This window comes from Lepisma saccharinum, chromosome 1, assembly GCF_977018435.1.
Source record: "Lepisma saccharinum chromosome 1, izLepSacc3.1, whole genome shotgun sequence".
NCBI classification, from domain to species: Eukaryota; Metazoa; Arthropoda; class Insecta; order Zygentoma; family Lepismatidae; genus Lepisma; species Lepisma saccharinum.
The window spans coordinates 195,879,938-195,897,056 of NC_139229.1; the positions used below are offsets into that span (position 1 = coordinate 195,879,938).

A 17,119-nucleotide genomic window follows, 5' to 3' on the forward strand; every position below is an offset into this window, starting at 1 on the left:
TGAACAAGGAGATGAATGGTGAGATGAGGATGACCGCTCTTCGCTTTGCTTCGCTTTATCTACTCATCCGAGGGAGGGGGGGACGAGTATTAATTGAAATATTATGCTTGTCTTTCAATCGCACACACCATTTTAAGGAGAGGGCCACCGACCTTCCTGGCGGAGTGGTTAGCATAGCGAGCTACGACACCAAGGGGCCAGGTTTCGAATCCCGGCCTACTCATGCGAGTGTGTCCTCATCAATTTAATAGTTTCGTCACTTTTGCTCACCGTCGCGATTAGCTAAAAGTGGCAAAAAGCGACGCTAAATAACAACAATTAAAATCAAATTAACGGGAATGTTATCAAAATGGATACAGAGGAAGTGTGAATATTGTTGCTTTCACACCTAGAGTGGTGTGGTCATATTCTTACGTGTCAACATCGCACGTTTATGGTGCTCTTATCTAAACCAGAATCGTGTATCTTCTACGGAAGAATACAGAAATCCAAGCGGAATGTTTGATCCAAGCATCTTCTTATTTGTACACAATATTTCCTAACAGGAACTTGAACTCGTTATTGCTTTTGAGTTGCTCCTGCCAGGAAAACCAACAGTTTTGAAAGATCATCTAGAAGGCAGTGGGTACTTAAAGAGTGGCCGGCCACCGCTTCAGTGGTATCGCCAGAGAGTGGGCACAAAGGCGGACGATAATATTTTGAAATGGACTCCTCTTTGAGGCTAGACTTTCTCTCTCTCTCTCTCTCTCTCTCTCCCTCTCTCTGTTTCCATCTTTCTTTCTTGCTCTCTCTCTTTCACTCATCTTCTTTTCTTCTATTTATTTATTTATTTTATTCCATCATTTCACTCACTTTCTTTTTTTCTTTCTTTCATCTTCTGTTCTCTACGTTCTATTTCTTTCTTTCATTAAACTTCATTTCATTATCTCTCTCTCTCTCTCTCTCTTCCTCCCTCTGAGACTCTACCTTTTACCGTGTTTCTATTTCTTGCTTTCTTGCTCTCCCCACCCCCCTCTCTCTCTCCTCTATCCAACTTACTGGCTCTCGCCACTTCCCTTCTCTCCCTCTACCTCTTCCTTGTTCCATTTCTTCGTTCTGTTTCTGAGTCTTTCTTTCTATATTTTATCTCGCTTTCTATATTTCCCCTGCTTATCACTTTTCACTATCTCCTTATCCCTCTGGCCTCCCCGATGGTGTAGCGGTAACGTCGTCGCCTAGTAATCAAGGGGCCCCGGGTTCAAGAGTGCTCAACTATAAATGATTCTGAAACTTTCACGAGCAAACAATCTGGACGAGCAGAAGGGTAGGCTAGAGCCCACCTTCGTCCCCCCCTCGCGACGCCCTGTACCTCATCCGAGTAACATATATATCCGAGGTCAAAAATATAATACATCGTGCACAGTACTGTACCTACCGTGAAGCTACATATCGAGTGTGAAATCCTTTGTGTACGTATAACATTGCTCTTGTGCCGCATGACTCGTTAACAAGTTTACTTTCGCGGTGAGCGAGAGAGCAACGAATTTGCTTCAAAATTTCACTCGCTTCCCTCGCCCAGAAAACATGATTGCACGCGTGTCAGTCGATGCAGCGGAGGAGCACACAGAAGCACGCATTTCTCCACTTTCCACGGCCAGAATCGGCGAGAGTTGTGCGAAGATATGAATCTTAATTTGTCCAGTAAGCGAAGAACAAATGTCTTTGTTGTTATTAAAAACATCTAAAATGCGTTGAGACAGCAATACCTGTCTAGGGATTGATCAACGTGTATCAACTTAATTTAGAAATTTGATACGTGTATGTTCTTGTTGTATTTTTTGCCTTGATTTTATGCCGTTTTGGCTAATCGCGACGCCGACGATGAGTGAAGATTAGTTAAAATTGACGTAAGGAATGTGCTGAAGAACATCCAAGCCCAGGACGAACCCGGAGAACTTCAGTGGGGAGATCGAAACTCCACTGCTTCACACACTTAGCCACCCAACCGGGGAAAATTTATTATGGAAATGATGAGGAAATTTCTAGCGTGTTCGGGAAAAATTATTTAAGGGCATGCGGGACAGTCTCCACGGGGCTCTTCCCAAGCTCTTCTCCCGTGGCAGTGTTGCCAACTTAGCTCTTTTGGAGCCAGATCTGGCTCTTTCGTGCACTCGTTTGGCTGTGAACTGGGTCGCTCATTGGTTCCGGCCCACATAGACCAACTTTTGCCATGATTATACATTTTGCACATGACGTGATATTGTTAAATTGGCTGCGTTGCCCGACTTCCTCTTATATCCTCAGCTACTTTTTTTATAGCGCTATGTTGACGTGAAATTGGCATAATATTGTTATCAGGGAATCCTTTATTTTCGATTTCATACGACGCCGCCGGATCTAGATGGTGAAAAATAAGAATAAAAATGTCATCAATTTAGAGTTAACGGTAATAGCAGCGCCCCACTCCATTGACAACTAACATTAATCTAGTAAGCACTTTGTAAATCTAGCTCCTTGAAAGTCAGTTTTAACTCCATTTAAGGTGAAATTTAGCTCTTTTATGTGCATCAGGTTTGGCAACACTGCCAGGATGGCCGTAGGAGGCAAGGAGAAATGCATTGGCTTATGAAAGTATTATTTGATTTGTTATCTTGGGAATATCAAACTTCCGATGGAATACAAAATGATATCAACGGGAAGAGGGCTGTTTGAAGACATTTCACCAGCGGAAAAGTCGAACCTTCCATTTGATTAGCCGTAACTTGATGTTGAAGTTGATTCCCCATAAGGATTCATAAAATTCTTATTCATCATATTTTTCAACTTTCGTGTCCAACTGAATAATGAATCTTAAAAAAAAAAAAAACGCTTCCACTTGCAACATGGAGAGAAATTCATACTCTTGATACACTCAGTTTTTTTTTTAGTAACAGTGCCCATTCGTGCGATATTGAAATAAATGTACCTCCTCCCCTTTTAAGTTAAAAAATCAATTTTACAGAAGACAGTTATTTATGTATATTATTTTAATAGCAAACCTCACAGACATGATATATGTACAGTTGGGTCATCACAGTTAGAATCATTACACATGACCAACACAAAATTATACTTATAATATTTTATTTAATTGAGTCGGTGTGACTTAAATGAAAGTAACAGAAAATCGCAGCTTGTGACTTATGCACCTTTTCCAGAACACCCTAGATTTGTTCTTGGAAGGATTTTCAGCGACAGCTTTTAAGTCAACTTAGATAGGAAAGTCAGTATTGAGTCTTCAGCTTAAAGTTGGATTCGATCCACCACTGTGCAACCTCAGGGAATCGAACCCGGGACGGACCACAATATCGGTGAACCCTGCTTTTAGTTGCGTGCCCAGGAATTTCGTACCTGGAAAGGGGCTGTGACTGTTAAGGGAATGAGGTACAATTTCACGAGGTGAAAATTTATTTCAAATCTATCAAAATTCTTGCACGTATTAGAAAAATGAGAACAGTGACTTCTAGGTTGTTCATTTCTCTTGCGTTGCCGCTGTAAGCGAATCTTTAAGCGGATTTTTGGGCTAAATAAACTTACTAAATCTATAATTCATAGATGTGTTCGACTACCACTTATTTCTAATGAAGGATGACAAGGAGCGCTCTTCAACTTGCTGTTTCATCAAGAACAACAATGTTATGGAATTACTTCAAAAGGCAAGATCATCTTCAACCATTCTCCTTCCAGTTCATCTGCTTTGAACAGTTATATTAAGTAATATACTGCTACAGTAGTTAAAAAGTTAACACTTCCTAAACATCTATGCAAGACTATCTGCCCGAGACCATTCCTCGTAGAAGCATTTCCCTCCTTCTCTTTCTACTTCTCGCTATTTCTAGAAAATAAACTTCTTTTACTGCTGAATTTTGCTTCTCGTGTTTAATGCTTTAGTTTTTGTCGGGTCACATTTCAGCTACGATGTGAATTTTCTTGTGTGTATATATATTTATTTCCATTTTATTTTAATTTTGCATAATTTTTCTAACAGTTTTGGCAAATTTGAATGATTGATAGATAATTAGTTGCGCATGGTAACACAAGGATTCGAACCAGTAATCAGGTGCCGAAATAGCGAAAATAACTGAGCTACATTCATATCACGGAATGGTTAGCACAGCGCGCTACGACGTCAAAGGTCCCGGTTCGAACCCCGACTTGGGCGTGCTCTTTGTAAGTGTCCCTTCATCATATCATCACTCATCATCATCTTCGCGAGTAGACAAAAGTGGCAGAAATGCGAAGTAAAATAAACCAAATCAATCAATCGAACATTCATATCGGCAACGCCACACAATTTTATGCCTTCGCTCTCGAAGCTCCTATTACTCACACACACATGGACATCACATAAAACTGATCGAAAGACTTTCACCATATTAGTATGTGGCATATGATTGCGGTCATCAAATTTCATATTTCTAACTCCAGTCGTTCGTGAGATATCAATAGATGCGCCACCGCCACCGCCAGACAGTTTCGTTCCAGTGGGCTCAAAGATGGGTGAAATATTTCTCTCCTTTGTCGTGACTACTACTACTACTACTCAGTATCGGCTTCTGCCTATTCGCACATTCGCACGTGCACACCCAAATATATCTGTAATGCAAATCATTATTATTATACTTATTTATTGAACTCTATCTCCTTCGAAACATCAAGTGTTCCCACGCAGCTCCACCAAGCGAAATTGTGGAGAAGTCTGCGATCCGTGATATCAACCCGCGTAGACCAGGCCGCGATCGGGGCTTGAACACAATGGAAGTTTCGCTCGCTATGACGCTGTTGCAGCAGTCGCGTAAAGGACGCTGATTGGGTGTTTTGGCTTGAGCGCCGTGTAAAGGGAGGTTGCATCATTTAGAAGGGCTGTGAACGCAGCGATCTGTGTGCGAGCAAATGTAGTGTTGCAAGCTCATTCCATTGGAGAACGTGTGACGCAGTCGATGCAACCCATACATCATCGCAAATTGAGGGATTTTCTTTTTATGAATGGGAAATTTCGATGGTATATTGTCCAGAGCATAACAGGGGGAGAAAAGGAAGAGACGAGGGGAGGGCAACTGAAAACAAAACGGGTGTTTTAAGCATGCCTTTGCTTCGTGCATCTTGGTCAAAATAAACAGCCTCTGTGGCACAGTAGCCGAATTATCAACCCGCGGGGAGGGAAAGTGCATCAAATAGTCAGCTGTTTTGCATTGTGTGGCTGATACTGTGTTACAAAATTATTTAACGCTGTCAATAGGTCGTTCCTGTTTCAGTGCAAAGTTTTTGATTTCATGATGAATAGGGAAACTGTACATAGCGAAAGCAAACTTAATGTTATTGAATTTTTGGAGGGAAGTTAGCTACAAAGCCTGTACCAACTGCAGTAATATATGGATACGGCTGAAGAGAAGGAAAATTCTGAAGTACGATTACGAAGCAGGGCTTTAACATTTATTATTATCTTGATTTCGCTTGATTTGGAGGGCGAACGCTTGAAAAGTGCGCACTCTTTACCGCAGCCCGTAACTCTTTTAGCGCAAATATACATATTTGTATGGTACGTGTATTTGGGGTATATTAAACGTGACTTCACCCTGGTAATATTTCCGCCCCCTCGTATCACCCAATGATACTTTATGAGCTTCGCTAACAGTGGATAAGTTGTAGCTGCGTGTACCTTGTAACCGCCGATATGATCCATGGACACTACAGGTCTTGTCAAGTCTTACGGTGGGCGTCCTACATGCTGGCAAGGGAAGTGGGGAGCGGGAATACGAGGTCGTAGGAGGAGCTGCTGCTTGCACCTCGTTCTACAGGCTGCTGTGTATCTTATCGCCCTGGATTGGTCAGTTCACCGCTCTTCACTTCCCTTGCCAGCATGTAGGCCGCCCGCCGTAAGACTAGACAATACATGTAATCAGAACCTGGCATTCTGAAGAATAAGACATAATTTTAATTACTCCATTAATTGCTCAACGCGTAGGTTCATTTTTCTTGTAAAGTCCTACTGCTTTTTTAAAAAATAGAATTGTTATTTTTACTAAGTATGTGAGGATTTCCAACCTACATCATACGAAAATTTCCCGAACACAGCTAGTTCAAGTAGCCAATTATGCATCATCACGTTAATGATGTAGAGTCACCAGCAATAAAAATTGAACACCTAAGTCTTCAAATGCTAGCTTCCCTGCAACGCATTGTGCGTATTGCCTAACTCTAAAGACGCAAAATGAATTTTAGTGGAAAATTTTCAATTGCAACTTCTGTCACCGCCGTAGAATTAGGCAACACACATAACGCCCTGGAGGGAAGCGAGTATTTCAGGACCTCGGTGTCCCATTTTTATTGCCAATAACTGTACCTTATTTCAACATCTTGTGAATGTAGTTCAGATTTACGATTAAGTTGCTTTGTTTTGTGATTTATCAAGATGTATCGATATGGTACAGCATATTTCAAATGTTTGGTTGATTCTGAAATATTGAATGTTAAAGATGGATCGCGATTTTTTTCAGTAAAACAAATTTTACGAGTAATCGATTGAGTTCTATTGTTTACTGTTTACTGAATCGCCTTAACAATTCGCGGTTCTTTGAATTCATCCAACTTCATGTTTGTAATTTGAATGCTTTGAATGATATCGCTACGAGCCGGCCTCCGTAGCGGAGTGGTTATGACATCGCGCTACGACGCCAAAGGTTCTGGGTTAGAATCCCGGCCTGGGCATGGATGTTTGTGAGTGTGTTTCATCATATCATCACTCATCCCCATCTTCCCAAATTAGAAAGATAGAAGCGCAAAAGCGAAGTAAGATGAAGCAAATCAATCAATCGATCGATAGAACAACGTAAAAAAAAAAAATGTTGATGTTCTATGTCGCTTTAAATTAACATTTGGTAGTTGTTCAATTTTCGGAAATTTCACATCTTAACATTTAGTAGTTTCTGACATACCGACAATTCACTTTGGATTGATTATTGTCTCTCACGGCCAGACGGATGGACCAATCAAGTTAATTTATGTTGTTTCAAACTGTTATTTGGTAAGTCTACGAGTCCATGAAAATTGGTCTTTATGGCTCTGCTAGATTCGAATATACTGATGCAGAATAAGAGTACATTTTTACATTTCTGCTGATTTGTACCTTAAAATCGAAAACACTGGCGTGCATGGTACAAGGGTGCCTGAAGGATTTTTTTGTCAGGGGTAAATTGCCACATTTTGCCTTTCAGTTATAAAAACTTATATATTGTAATATTGTTATTACAGTAAAACCTCGTTAATCCGGACTAATGGTGGGGGGAGGGGTAAGTTGACCGGTTTAACGAAAGTCCGGACTAACTGAACTAAGTGAACTAAAAGAACAGTAGAAAGTGCATTGATACTCCGTTTATAGCAACAAAACACGTTTATTATAGTGTATTTAAATGGCATAGGCATAAATACGCTATACAGTACAGTACAAAGTCTGTGGGAAACAGAATTTCATCAGTGGTTGGCTGCCTTTTCTTTGGGAAGTTCTCTTCTTGACTTCTAGCCACATTTAAAACCTTGCATTCTGGTTTTTTCCCTTGCCTTTTGCTTGTTCGGATTAAGCAAAGTCCGGCTTATCGGGGTCCGGATTAACGAGGTTTTACTGTATTATTATTATTATTATTATTATTATTATTATTATTATTATTATTATACGTAGATATCATAACATTGAAATTGGACGTTTTTGGGGTTGAGTCTCTGCTTCGAATCCTGACCTGAGCATGGGTGTTCTTTGTGAGTGCCCATTCATCAATTTCACCATATCATCACGCATCATCATCGTCGCGATTAGCCAAAAGTGGCACAAAAGCGACTTAAAATATCCTAATTCAATCAAACAAAAACTTTGGCGTTGTCGATTGACATGTTCAGCCTTTAGTCCACTATTTAAATACAATATAAACTGGATTAGCCTCGGTTCATTTTCACAAACTTCTATCACTTTGTTGATGAACAGTGGTTATTTCTTGGTATTTTCTTCAATGTAAGTGTCTGAAATTTCTTCAAATTGAATGTTTTTATACCACTTGATGGGGTAATAAGTGTGCAGAATTTGTGATTTTCACCGTGTCCGGAAGTGGCGATTTTTTTCGGTTTTCAATGTCGGCTAATTATAAAATGTTCCTTTCCCAATCCCGTCCCGAACAAAAATATTCCGTTAGCACACCCCTAAATACTAAAATAAACGTGATTTTAATCTTTCTGGTGAAACTTTCTCTATTAATTTTGTTGGACATGGTAGTTAATGGCTGTAGCTTAAAGCCTGTATATCACAGAGAACAATATTATTTTTAATAAAATATCTACACAATTTCACCATTCGAGATGTCTCAGGAGAAGAAAAGTGCCCCTTATGCCCCCTCCTTGCGGACGCCTTAGGTGTGGTACGAAATCTTACATCAGAAAGAGAGACGAGAATGTAAACAAAAGAATGCCGCAGCGTGAGCAGCGCAGAATGTTATGGCATGCGTGCTGGAGTTCGAAAGGGTTGGGGGAGAGGAGAGGGGAGATTGTTCTTCCGCCGCCACAAGGGAAGAATCTTCAGCCAACAGCGCTTCATAGCTGAGATTTTTTTTCTTGCCGTCTCCAAAGGCAACCAATTTTCACATCATGTCGGGGCTGCGTTGTCAGAAGTCCAAGCGAGCCAAAAATAACAGGCTTTCTCGGAAGTTCGACAACAGCGCCAAAAGAAGCGGGTGGCAAGTGTGCTGGAGCTACAGGTTGCACATCTGCTCCCAGTTTCCGGACAGTTACGTAGAGAGGGAAATTTTTCGTCGAAGTTTGGTGACAAAAGGGAACAAATGGGATATTTCTGCTTTTGGAAAACTGCTACCACAGAAGCGGTGTTACACTTTCCTCAGGAGCGTATCTTCCAGGCTAGCAAGGCTATCTGCTAAGCCTGAAGTCTAGAAAATAAAATACAGGAGAAAAATTGATCAAAACTTGTAAATAATATGATTCACATCAGTGAGATGATGATGCTGATTCTGGAGTTGGCAACCTGATTTCTTATGCGTTGGTAACCTGATTTCCTATGAGTTGGCAACCTGATTTCTTATGGATTGGCAACCTGATTTCCTATGAGTTGGTAACCTGATTTCTTATGAGTTGGCAACCTGATTTCTTATTAGTTGGCAACCTGATTTCTTATGGTTGGTTGGTTGGTTGATTTGGTGTTTTAAGTTCACTTTATGCACAGTAAGGTTAATCGAGACTGGACCTACAGTTTAAAGTGAGTTACGTACCACTATGTGCCTCCACTGGGTTGATTTCTTATGAGTTGGCAACCTGATATCTTAGGAGTTGGAAAATTTATTTCTATTCATAGCCTAGGACCACGTCACATAGTGAGATAGCCCAGATGTTGGAATCAGTATACGCCACTGACTTTCCTGTTTCTTTCCATTTTCTTCTTCGATTGATCACAAGTGTGCAGTCGCAGTGGCGGTCGGTCGATTTGATGTAATCTGTGTTCGGATCGGTCTTGGATCGAGATCGCCCGGAACGTGAATGTTAGTTCTTTCATAATCTCGCATCGTCACCATTAAACAAAATAAATAGGAAGGTAATTTTAGCCTATTTAATTCAGTTTTTAAAATCAAGTATTTAGGAGTAATATTAACATTTGGGAAGGACATTTAAATATATTATAACCAGAGGGTTAGTCAAGGATGACGCCAAATCTGTTGGCAAAACAGCAGTGCTTGAGGACATCCGATGGTGATGAAGAAGGATGGCATAGAGACGAAACTCATCTCAAGTTGTAAAAATGCCAGCCTTGTTCTCGATCTTGTCTCGTCTCATCACTCTTGTGCAAACGTGCATTTATATTGACTGAAATTAAAATAAACAGATGTATAAATTTTCACCAAAGTGATTCGAATGCATCTGAATGAATTTATGTGTAGAAAGGATTGAATTTTCACGAAGAGAAATTCCTCTGCCGTACTTCAAATTAGTTCTGTGATTTTTGTCTAGGATTATTCATTATGAACGTTGTTTTATCTTAGTGATTGAGTGCTCTCTTCCATTACTTACATTGATACTGAAATGGCAGTAAATTCGAGGGATTTTGTATAAAGAAAAGGGAAATTTTGCCTTCTCTCGAGGTTTTTCCCTCGAAATGAACTCAGCTCACGACCCCTTCCGATCTGCATTCCAGGTGGTGGCTATGGTGGCTGAAGGAATCAGAAAATAGAACCACTCGCTCTTTGTGCGTTCGGATTGGTTCTACAACTGTCTGGTTTCAGGAGCCGCTGTGCTTGATCCAAACGAGAGGTTTTCAGCTTTTCTTTACCTTTCAGTAATTACATCACACACCCTCCCCCACTTCGGTGACGTCACGGATCTCTCTCCCCCATTCTCTTGGCCTCTACGATCGAATGATTTAGATTGATTTATTTCTCATCTCATGTGCGGCTGTGCGCACTACATCTACTATATCACATTACTATGAATTCCTCCCTCCTTTTTCCATATAGTCTACACTTTCCCACATATTCCATATAGGTGTTACCATAGCAGTTCTGGTTGGTTTGTGTGTTCTCACTTAAGCTAACACTTCTTCCCTTCTTTTTTCCGTCTCTTTGTAAAAATGCCTCCACTTTTTCCAGTAGTTCCATGTTTCCTTGCCCTACGAGTACTCTTTCCCAACTTATGTTGCGTAGCTTCTCCTCCTGCAGGACGCGCGTGTCCCGATATAAGAATAAATATTCTGTCCCAATTTTTATAGGTAGATAAGTATATTAATACACTTATGTTTTATTTGCATAACGACATAATGATGTTATACAAACAAATAACATCGTTTACAAACCAATAAACTAGGAAGTGACGTATCATAACTTGTCACCAGAAGACCATGGATTACACATCACAGTCTGGGCAAATGAAAGCTCCTTCATCATCCTTAGTGACTCCCAGACACTCTAAGTGAACATAAGAGTAACAAATGTCACATTTACACATGTTCTTTACGATATATTTCTATGTAGGCCATATTGAGTCCACCTTACATAGTGTTCTTTTTTCGTTCGTTTTAAACAGGACCTTATATTGAAGACTAAACTAACTACATTGTTGTAAATTACAAATTATGAGCTATCATAATATGGACTAGAGACATAGACACCTATCACTTGGAAGATGTAGTAATAACCTACCTATGCAATATTAGATCACGTGGAACAAAATCACGTGGTCCATTTGTTTTGCTTCTTTGTTCTCAAGTTACAGCACTATAGGTACAACCAACAGGCTCAATCATATCATTCGGACAGTCTAAATGACATACTAACGTTATCTGTTGAATTCAACATGTAACCACTTGGAAACAGCAAATAGGCCATATTGGGTTCAGGTACCTTATATTTTGTTTACGGTAATTTCAAATTCAGTCCATCTGTGGTAATTGTCAGCCTGTAGTGCGTGGTTGCATACATATTCAAGATAAAATAACAAACAAGTGTTTTGAGGGCTCCTAGCGTCAAAACGAGGAGTCGAACATAACACCTTTGTTTGCCTTAGTGATGTCTATATATGCTGTGAAAGTTTGTGCGGAGAAACGCAGTGTATGTTTATTTTATACTTTTCGAGACGAGACCAAGAGATTGCCAAGTCGCGTCTCCTCTCAGTATCATCCCTAGAAACAAAGAAATTAAAAGACAGTTAGAAAGAACGAAAGAGACAAAGAAGGAGAGAAAAGAAGCAATCGTAACAGACATGACCCCTCATGCAGTGCCCATCTCAAAATATTTCGTCAGGCTTCTGCCCCCCCGTCGAAATTTTCTGGCGACGCCAGAATGCACTGGAGATTGCGAAATAAGATGCAGAAGCATTGAAGGAAAACCACGAAGTAACATGGCATGTGCCGTTCTCGAATCCGACTTTGCCCTCTTCAAAAACTCTTTCATCCGTTTAATCACGTAACACCTCCTGGAGTGATTGATTTGCTTTATTTTACTTCGCTTCTTGTGCCCCTTTTGGCTAATTTGCGAAGATGGGGATGAGTGATGATATGATGAAATTGATGAATGGACACTCACAAACATCCATGCCCAGGCCAGGATTCGAACCCGGGACACCTGGCGTCGTAGCGCGATGTGCCATCTCCTGGAGTGGCCGTGGTGTTTAGGTGCGCGTGTGCAGATATAGCCGTGCTGTTTAGTAAATTCTTAGAATTGATTGAGTTTTAAGTCCACTTTTATTAACAAATAGGATAATTGGGACTGGACCTATAGTTTAAAGTGGGATCCATTGATTACAAGGCGACGACGTTACCACTACACCATTGGGGGAAAAAAATTGTTCGAATTGAAATTACTAGGGTGCGGCACTTTTCCAAAAATATAGCTGTTTTCACACCGATCGTTTGAGATATGTATTTTAGGACATGGAATCAAGTAAAATGAACACACTTTGTTGCACCTTTTTGCACCGTTTGGTGAGATTAGCACATTTAGCCCCTTTTGATGCTTCAGCACCTTTTCTATCATGTTTTGTTCAAAAATTTAACAGAAAAATAAATGATTTTCACTCTTCTTGACCAGCTACATAAAATCCTATAGTGTCATTTTGTAGAGCAGAACGAGAGCTATAAAATAGTATAATATAATCATTGCAGCCCCAATAGTTCCCAAGATAATGTAGCAAAACCCCCGAGAGAAAACACAAAGTTAAAAAAAAAACTATTCGGCAGAATAACAGTTCTCTATGCGGTCCGCGCGCATTATATACAGAAAGCGCAGAAAAAGGGAGCATTTAATGAGTATCTTTTTTAAAACATTTTCAGAACCTTTTTATTCCTTTTCCAACCATGCACCTTAAAATCCTTTCCCTAGAAATGATGCTTTACCATGCTAGAAACTACATAGCGACCAAATATCAAGCTCGTGGGCTGTTTATATTGAATGAAGTGTAACATACTTTTACTTCTAAAATGACATGCTCTCGAGTGGGTGTCATTGCCAATATACGTATATGCATACGTTTCTCAACATCAGTTCAACTTTTTAGACCAATATCGCGTTTTTACTATGAAGTATTCAGGAACGGACCATTTCATATCTTTGCGAGATAATCGTGTTTAAAAGGAGGAATGTCCTTTCTACCTTTTGTGGAGGTGGGGAAGCCCAGCGTTTACACGTAACGTGGGAGAATAGAACTTTGAGAACCGGATTTTCCTTGTGCCCGTACCATGTGTACACAAAGTCCTTTGTACATCATAATCAAACATCGTTTCATTTTGAGTTGAAAAGATTTTGCTCGTAAAAATTTGGTGCTACATTTTCTTGATTTCTTCCGATGATAGTTGAAGGACAGAACTGTTGGCGGAATTCTCGTATCCTTTTCTGGACTTTCATATGGATAGAACGTCTTCCTTTTTTCACATTCAAATAACATCTTATTTGTGACGAAAATGTCAGATAATAACACTGAAAATTTAAGTATTTGTCGATATTGAACCCAGAACCGTGCACTCAAAGGCGATGTTGTGTTTTTGTTGCAGGCAGTCTTGGAATTTCGTCGGGCCTCCTTGTCCTTGATAACTAAGTGGTTAACGGTGTTGCCTTGAAATCAGGGTGAAATTCTCGTCACTCCCTCCCAATTACCCTATTGTGCATGGAGTCAAGCTTTGAATTGTTGCAGAGTTGAAAGGATGTCACTTACTTGGTTATTTTACATGGCTTTTCTACAGGACCTCATAACAAGGATGAATGCAGAACTGATGAAAATAAACAATGGGACAAACAGAATAATACATCCAGGCATTGTCTAGGATTCGATCCTAGGACCCCTGAGTTACGATAACCGCTCCGTCGCAGAGATTACCACTACACATTTCTTGCTACATTTTTTGTATTGTAAAATTGAGTCACATCTAGGGCGCAGATGGCTACTTTATCTACCGCCTTTACACGGACACTGCGATTACTTCGTCAGCTGATTGTGAGTCAACTTCCTGATTATGCTAATTCTTTCAAGTCATCACCCGGTGTTTACGAACATCTACAAATATCTTACGTAACTTTTTTATTTATCGGAGAGACCTAACGTAACCTACAATTCTTCTTCATTTCGGTTTGTAAAGCATTCTTGTAGAAGAAGTAGCTGGAAGGAAAGTGGAGACGGTAGACGTATGTGCCCCTTAGATTTTATTTTAGTTGCGGGGAATCAAGATTTTGTAGCATTCTTATCAAAGAGTAGGTTTCTCGTTCCTGTTTTGCAAGGGTTATAGGTATATTTAACGACGTCGCTTTGGGAGGCACTGGGAAGCAATGGTACCGCAATGAGAATAGAGATTTGTCGATACGAGATTGAGAATGAGACGGGCTTCTGTAAAATTGAGATCGGACTTAGTATCCGAGACTCTCGGTCTTGTTCGAGATTTTACTGTTATTTGGAAATCTAAACGAAATTCAGTTTGGTTTGCTACTTCTACCTTAATTTTTTGTGGAGTCATCAGTGGCGTATATTGAGTCCAAGATCTGGGCTATCTCACTATTCCACGTGGTCCGAGGCTATGAATAGAAATAAATTTACTAACTCATAAGAAATCAGGTTGCCATCTCATAAGAAATCAGGTTGCCAACTCCAGAATCAGCATCATCATCTCACTGATATGAATAATATTATTTACAATTTCCGATCGATTTTTCTCCTGTATTTTATTCTCTAGACTAAAGGCTTCGCAAATAGCGTAGCTAGCCTATAACATCCGCTCCTGTTAGTCATATGTTTTGTTTATAGTAATTGAAAAATCAATCCACTAGTGCCAATTGTGAGCCTGTGTTGCGCGGCGGTTTATGTTCCGGACAAAATTAAATGATTTCGGGGTTCTTGTTTGTACACAAATTATACATTTTGATGCGAGAACGAGACTTGTCCTTTGAGACTGAAAACTAGTATGAGACAAACATTCACAAATATCATCTGATCTCGATACCATCCATAGGATCTCGTCTGCGAGTGATTCACTCGTGATAGGAAATTGAAGAATAGAAGTACGCAAATATTAAATGCGTCATGTTTCTCAAAGATGTGTCACATATACATGTATATTAATTATTTACAAACTTTCTAAGAAGATGAAAGGATAAAGCGAGTACAAGTGTGTGGGAAAGCCGAATGCTTTTGTGTCACTTTTGGCTAATTTGCGAAGATGTGGATCAGTGATGATATGATGAAATGTGATGAATATACACTCACAAACATCCATGCCCAGACTGGGATTCCAACCCGGAACCCTTGGCGTCGTAGCGCGATGTGCTAACCTCTACGCTAAGGGAGCCAGCAGTAACGCATATGGGCTGGGGTGTGAGTGGGACGAGTCCCTGTCACCAATATTATTGTCTTCACGATTCTCGGTCAACACCGAAATTTTGGATGCTTCCGCCAGAGATCGAACCCGGGACCGCTCGTACCGAAGGCGTGAGTGCAAACAGCGCGGCTGCTCGATAGATACAAAATATATGACCTGTCTACAAATAATTAGTTAGGTTATGTCGGAATAACTTGAAAAGCAAAGAAGTTTGTTTCGGATAGATTTTACTTTTATTATGTAGCGTGCGCTCTTTTTCCATTTTGTTTCAGATAGAAATTTCAAGTATAGTTCACCAGCCTGGGAAACTTCAGGCCGAGGAATAAATAAAACAATTAGAAAAATCACGAATCCCTGTACGAGTACCACGTTGAGTTTGGAAAAATGAACATGTAGGAAGCTGGAACGGCTCCAAGCGTTTGTGGCAGATTTAGTAAGAGAAGAGTCGTTTATATTCGTCTCGGCCAAGGCACGCCATGCTTTTCGGAAGGGTGAAGCACCGATCGGGGTGCCGGAAGAGATATCAGATGTGTCGGATGCACGTGGCCGTCTGCGATGCACTTGCTTATCACTTTTACGCATGCGCGGCCGGTATATTTTTGTGCGACGATGCTGTTTTTTTCCACCTTTTCAATTTTAGAAATAGGTGCAAAGCGGGGAGTCGAGTGGAGCGAGCCTTCCTCTTCCTACGTCATTTCACAACTCGTAGTGGGCGTCCGGGTCCCATGGACTTGGACTGAGAGCGCGAAGGGGAAGGGGGAACCAGGAAATAGCGGTCGGCTCTGATTGGCGGGTGCTGTGATCAGGAAGCAAGTGCGCCCACAGTCGCTGTGTTCCGCGCCCGAGGGAAGGCTCGGAACGATCCACAGGTCGCTGCAGAGTTGCCAGATCGTATAGTCCCCACACGTGATTTACTGTAGTGTTGATGTGCTGGAAACAGTAACTTGAGAGTGCTGTGCTGTATGACAGTTATCAGGCTGTGCGGTGTTCGGAAAAACAAACGGTGTGGATTTGTGTCAAATTAGTGTATGTGGATTTTTCTTACGCGTTCTTGTTGTACGGATACTACCATTAGAGGGCGTCAGATAAGGTAAGTTTACGTTTTCTCTTTAATGGAAACTTTGTTCGGGTTTTTACCAAAGCATGATTACATTTTTGTTATTTAGCGTATCTTTTCTGTCGCCTTTTGCTAACAGCGACGAAGGATGAGGGATGATAGGAAACTGACGTAGGGAAGCTCACAAAGAACACCGATGCCCATCCGGGGATTCGAACCCGGGACCCCTGTGCTAACCACTCCGCCAAAGCATGAAGTAACGAGACTAGTCACGTTGTTTTGTATTTTCTCCGATTCTTGTTCTTGCTTAAACACAGTGATGATGGGTGACGGTGAAAATGATGAACGGACACTTCAGCATACCCAAACCAGGAGACGAACCCGAATCATTTAGTGGCGAGGTCGTGAGTCGAACACTCAACGTGCTTTCGGTCTTGACTGGGCATTAAATATCCCGTCGCTTTCTTGTAAACTATCTCATTTTGTGCCAATTTTTCAAAGAGAAATTTTCAGGGAATTTTCCCTTTGCAACTGAAAGCAAATCTCGGTTTGTCTGGACCAGTTTCCTTATCGATTCTAAATGGTGATCATTCCTACAAAAAGTATTGTCAAAAATAATTTGCAAATCTACGCTTGCATGTTTAAAACGACCGCACGACGCTAGAATAGACCGACGATATATGGCGCTGTGTTTGATGTACCTGTTC

General features: G+C 40.7%; 1 protein-coding gene across 3 annotated transcripts in view; it reads left to right on the forward strand.

The window, feature by feature from the left end:
* Window positions 1–17,119, forward strand: part of aop (ETS variant transcription factor anterior open) — a 150,101-nt gene that overhangs the window by 17,187 nt on the left and 115,795 nt on the right. The window contains exon 1 of one of the 3 annotated variants that reach the window (XM_083110503.1): window positions 16,181–16,445. The exons of the other annotated variants lie outside the window; for them this stretch is intronic. The gene's annotated coding sequence lies outside the window, so the exon portion shown is untranslated. Of the gene's footprint in view, window positions 1–16,180; window positions 16,446–17,119 lie in introns of those variants that run through there. 3 annotated transcript variants of the gene reach the window in all.